Below are 6,221 nucleotides of genomic sequence, written 5' to 3'. Positions count from 1 at the left end.
TGTCTGCATACATCTATATACATATGTATGCGTGTGTGTGTGTATATATATATATACTTTCCAAAAGAAATCTTAAAAGGGCCTATTTGGGGAATCTATTTGTTACTATTCATTTTTATCTCAAGGCTCATAAACATGTATAGACAACGTCTATAACTATGGAAGAGACCAAGTATTATCCCTCAGAAAACACTATAGCAATTAAGATTTTTTCCACCCAAAGCATCAGGAATCAGCCCTGGCTAAGCAAAAGGGGTTTTGTTGGCTGGGCACGGTGACTTACGCCTGTAATCCCAACACTTTGGGAGCCTGAGGTGGGTGGATCCCCTAAGGTCAGGAGTTTGAGACCAGCCTGGCCAACATAGCAAAACCCCATCTCTACTAAAAATACAGAAATTAGCTGGGCGTGGTGGTGTGTGCCTGTAATCCCAGCTACTCAGGAGGCTGAGGAGGGAGAATCACTTGAACTGGGGAGGCGGAGGCTGTAGTGAGCCAAGAAAGCGCCATTGCACTCCAGTCTGGGTGACAAGAACTAAACTCCATCTTAAAAAATATATATATATATGGGATGGGGTTTGTTATGAAGACGTCAGATAGTACACAGAATCTACAGGTAGGCTGGAGAACCAAACTCAGAACCAAAACAAGGCAGAATCGAAGGCCACCGGAGTTACTTGACCTTCTTTTCAGGCTGCTGCTACTGGAATAAATAAATGACCATCAACCATTGTCACTGTTTTGTCCACAAGTCACTTCACTTGGTGTTCAGAGAAATAAAACACAACTGGCTTAGCGTTGGCCACATGTCATACCTTAAGTTTGGGATTGAGGAAATTATGCAGCGTCAATCAAATGATATGAGGTTGAGGAATGGGTGGAGTCCCAAATGAAACTGAGGAGTATGCCTAGGACTGAACTGAAGGCTCCTGAGTGGCCATATCTCCTTAAATAACTAGGATCTCCCATCCCCTTGTGCTACCCCTACAGGTTTTTTCCATGTATGTGCCTTTTTCTAAAATGCCCCCATAGAACACAATGGAACTCCTTTACTGAATGCTCACTCATCACTTCCTCAAAAGGAGATTATCTAAATTGCTATTACTTCATGCACTTTTTCTCCAAGTACAGGATCTCCTGTGAGACATCAATTTCCCCTCTAGTTTCATCATGATTCTACCTTAACGTATAGTAAGTTATGGTTAAACTGAGTATGGGTTGAATTGTGGCCGCCTCAAAATTTATATATTGAAGTTCTAACCCCTAGTAATTCAGAACATGACCTTATTTGATGACAGGGTCTTCACAGAGGTAATCAAGTTAAAGTGAGGTCACTAGGGTGGGCCCTAATCCAGTATCACTAGTATCCTTACAAAAGGGGGAAGTTTGGGCTCAAAGATCCACAGAGAGAGAGGTAAGACAACGTGAAGAATCACAGGGAGAAATAACCATCTACAAGCCAAAAAAAGAGGCCCATGACAGGTTTTTCATCACAGTCCTCAGAACAAACCAACCCTCCAATACCTTGATTTTGAATTTATAGCCTCCAGAACTGTGAGGATAATAAATTTCTGTTGTTTAAGCCACCTCATTTATGGTACTTTGTTATGACAACCCTAGCAAGCTAATATGTCATCAGAACACTCTTCACATAATATTGGGGGGGGAATCATTACAATTACAAATAAACATATATCAAGAAATTTAAGGCCAGGCACACACCTGCAACCCCAGCACTTTGGAAGTCCAAGGCAGGTGGATCACCTGAGCTCAGAAGTTTGAAACCAGCAAGTAGCATGGTGAAACCCCATCTCAAAAAAAGAAAATACACAAAAATTATCTGGCCGTGATGGCATGCACCTGTAGTCCCAGCTACTCAGGAGGCTGAGGTGGGAGGATCGCTTGAACACAAGACATGGAGGTTGCACTGAACCAAGATTGCACCACTGCACTCCAGCCTGGGCAAGAGCCAGACTCTGTCAAAAAAAAAAAAAAATAGAAGAAAAAGAAATATACAGTTGTATGATACAGCACGGGAAGTGAATAAAGTAAAATCTACCCTTTGTATTCATTAACCTATACTTTAAGGGATACTTCAGGGGGACAATTCCCTCAGAATGTATTAATTTCCTACAGATTTCAGGTATAGCAATGTCTTAAAAGAAAGAAAGAGTTAGCAGTACTTCTGCAAATGTTGACATACTTTATGGGAAGTCTAGTCTCTTTGGGTTCAAACTCATAAAAATATCAATGTCATCTGATGTTACTTCCTTGGCTGGAGAGATACCTGATAGGAGAAAAATTTTGATCACTCAAAACTAAACAAAATTCCTAGATTTTTAAGATTCCCCCATTTATACTTAGACCCAATTTAATGTCAGCAAACATTTATGAAGCACTAATTGCTGCCATACCCTGTGCTTGAAACTAGAGGATACAGTAACATCATTTCTACTTTCAAAGAACTCAGTCCAGTGTAGGAAATAAATAAGTAAACAAATGACTTTAATATAATATATTCAGATTATGATGAGGATAAGCAGAGTATTATGGGGACCCAGTGAAAAGGCAAGTTGGTAAGGTTGGGGACGTAGGGCTTAGAAAAGGCTTCTAACAGATTCACTGATAAAGCCAGAAGCAGGGTTGATTTCTGACCATGTGCAGCATCCAAGGAGAGTGCCTACAACTCAAAACCCAAAGTCACTATACAAGCAAGAACAAAACACACCAGCAAGACAAATGCTAGGTATCTTTCATTCAATAAGCACCCTGGGAATAGAACCGAGTTTATTAATGTTAAGCTATTTGATTAAACATACATCAACTCAGTAATGCCAGTTTATTCAATATCACTTTAAAACATGTCCAGAGAGGGTTTGTAAAGGTGCTGGCAAGGAGGTGCTGTGGCAGCAGTAGGTGAGAGGGGACTTTTCGGGTATACAGCTCTTCCTCAGTCGAAGGTCTGCTTCCTCCACCCACTTCTCCACTTTTTCTGTATGCAAAACATGGAGCTCTTGTCCCCTCTGATTTCTTCACAGGTACATATAGCCTTGTTGAACTTTTGGGGTGCTACATCAAATCTTGGGTTCCCTCTTTGACTTTTTGCTCCAGTCATGGATTAGCCCATACCCACATGATTCAGGCTATTCCATTTCTTCCTTGATCACTCATACACTAGGACCACAGGACAAAATAGTGCTGCCCAGCTTCACCCTCTCCCCACTCCTGCACACGGCCCCACAAGGCCACCTCAGGATGTCTGATCTCAGCTGATGCCAAGTGGCCACAGATCATAAGTAACTGGGCATTTTACTCACAGTCTCACACTTGAGAAATACCTCAATTTCTCAAGTACTTCTATGTGCATAGGAACATAACAACAAGTGGGTATCTACCACGGTATTTCAAAGGAAGAAAATTTAAAACAGGCCTATAGGCAACCTCCTATGCTGAGAACAGTGTCTTGGATGTAGAGTTCCCTTAAAATGTTTCTTTTTTTTTTTTTTTTTTTTTTTTTTTGAGGCGGAGTCTGGCTCTGTCGCCCAGGCTGGAGTGCAGTGGCCGGATCTCAGCTCACTGCAAGCTCCGCCTCCCGGGTTTACGCCGTTCTCCCGCCTCAGCCTCCGGAGTAGCTGGGACTACAGGCACCCGCCACCTCACCCGGCTAGTTTTTTGTATTTCTTAGTAGAGATGGGGTTTCACAGTGTTAGCCAGGATGGTCTCGATCTCCTGACCTCGTGATCCGCCTGTCTCGGCCTCCCAAAGTGCTGGGATTACAGGCTTGAGCCACCGCGCCCAGCCTAAAATGTTTCTTATAGGTTTGTTCAGACAAACAGTATCCTGCACAGTTTCTGGGCAACATAGAAGTGTTGACTACTTATAGACTTTTTTGTGCATAAATTTGGGTAGTTAAATTACAAAAAAGCACTGGGGAAGGCAGGCCACTGAGAATGAGAGTGGAAAATAGTGCACTGCTAGATGTGGTTTACGTAGATTCCTTCCATGCTGTTTTTCTCTGATTATTACAAGCAGGAAAAAATTTAAAAAATTAAATCTGTCACATTAGGTGCTTAGTTACCCAAGGGCAGAAAAGAGGTCTATGCATATTTGTCAAATACAAAATATGTTCCCAGGAGCCTTCTATTTATTCATTCATGGACTTAGCAAGCATGTTCTCAACACCTCAGGTACATATTTGATACTAATTTGTTATTTCCAAGTTCCAAGAAAAAAAAAAAAACAAGTTTCTTCAAAGAGAAGGAATAACTAATTAAATTACTATCAGTAATGACCACAGGCTTAATCACATAATTTCTAAAAACTGCCATGCAAAATCAGAGCTCAATTTTAAAATACATATTATTAATCATATTGATGATTGACATTAGAGAAACAACCACTCAGAGAAGTAGGGAAATTGGCTCTTCTCTTGGACTCGGGTTCACCCTGAATTCATGTTTACCAAGGTGTTGACTAAAGTGAGGGATGATTAATTTTTTTTTATTTTTTTGAGATGGAGTCTTGCTCTGTTGCCCAGGCTAGAGTGGCATAGTGCAATCTCAGCTCACTGCAACCTCTGCCTCCCCAGTTCAAGCGATTCTCCTGCCTAAGCCTCCCAAGTAGCTGGGATTACAGGCGCCCGCTACCGCCCCCCGCTAACTTTTGTATTTTTAGTAGGGACGGGGTTTCACCATCCTGACCTCGTAATCCATCCGCCTCAGACTCCCAAAGTGCTTGGATTACAGGCATGAGCCGCCGCACCCAGCTGAAATATTTGATATTTTTAATGGAGGTTTCTGCTCAGTTTTTAGGATACATACACATGGTGGTGCACATACTGTATACCGAGTGAAACAAACAAAAGAACAATTCCATCTGGATAAATTAAGATGTGATAGGCCAGGTACAGTGACTCATGCCTGTAATCCCACAACTTTGGGAGGCCAAAGCTGGCGGATCACTTGAGGTCAAGAGTTGGAGACCAGACTGGCCCACATGGTTTAACCACGTCTCAACTAAAAGTACAAAACTTAGCAGGGCCTGGTGGCATGCACCTGTGGTCGCAGCTACTCAGGAAGTTGAGGCACGAGAATTGCTTGAACCCAGGAGGCAGAGATTGCAGTGAGCCGAGATCAAGATCGTGTCACTGTACTCCAGACTGGGTGACAGAGTGAGACTCCATCTCAAAAAAAAAAAAAGAAAGGATAAGCAGGTGCTAGTAGCCTAAGAAGCTACATCCCTAAGATGATGAGAGGGTAAACACCACAGACAAGGCCTGATTTGTAACACAAAGTCTAACCAAAAGTAAAAGGACTCTCCTCACCTTTCCATCAGCAAAGCAAAAGCCACAGCCATAACAGGTGCAATGGGTACTTCCCAATCACTTGTCCCAGTTTTCCCTGTCTGGAGAAAGAATCAACCTCTTGTTTTTTGTTGAAGAGAGTAGTGTTTCTATACTTGAAGTCTAATTTTGCTGTCAGCAAGAAGGGATGTGACTATTTCGCAGTCAGAAATAACATCTCAAAGTTTATGGGTACTCTGTTAAGGGGGTAGAGTTATGAAGAGCTCCTGGGATGAAGTCGGATGATGCTTAGTTAATATCAAGTCTGACATAGCTGGGAGACTATAAATGATCTTGTTTACTTCTCTGAGCCTCAGTTTCCTCCTCTCTGTAAGAAGGCATTAAAATAACAGAATAGTAAAGATGTTTAGCTGTGGAGTCAGACAGATCTGGGTCCTAGTCCTGGTTCTGTCACTTGTTAGTCGGATATTCTTGGATGAGTTATTTAACCTCCCTGAGTCTTATTTTACTGATATGTATCGTAGGGACAAAAATTAAAGCACCCTCTTCAAAGTATCTTTCAACAAGAATGGTATTATTGGCTGGGCACGGTGGCTCAAACCTGTAATCCCAGCACTTTGGGAGGCCAAGGTGGGTGGATCATCTGAGGTCAGAAGTTCGAGACCAACCTGGCCAACATGGCAAAACCCCATCTCTACCAAAAATACAAAAATTTATCCGGGCATGGTGGCACATGCCGATAATCCCAGCTACTTGGGAGGCTGAGGCAGAAGAATTGCTTGAACCAGGAGACAGAGGTTGTAGTAAGCCGAGATCGTGCCGCTGCACTCCAGCATGGGCAACAAGAGTGAAACTGTCTCGAAAGAAAGAAAGAAAGAGAGAGAGAGAGGGAGGGAAAGAAGGAAGGGAGGGAGGGAGGGAG

This window comes from Macaca mulatta, chromosome 15, assembly GCF_049350105.2.
Source record: "Macaca mulatta isolate MMU2019108-1 chromosome 15, T2T-MMU8v2.0, whole genome shotgun sequence".
Lineage (NCBI taxonomy): Eukaryota > Metazoa > Chordata > Mammalia > Primates > Cercopithecidae > Macaca > Macaca mulatta.
This window is presented reverse-complemented; position numbering follows the sequence as displayed.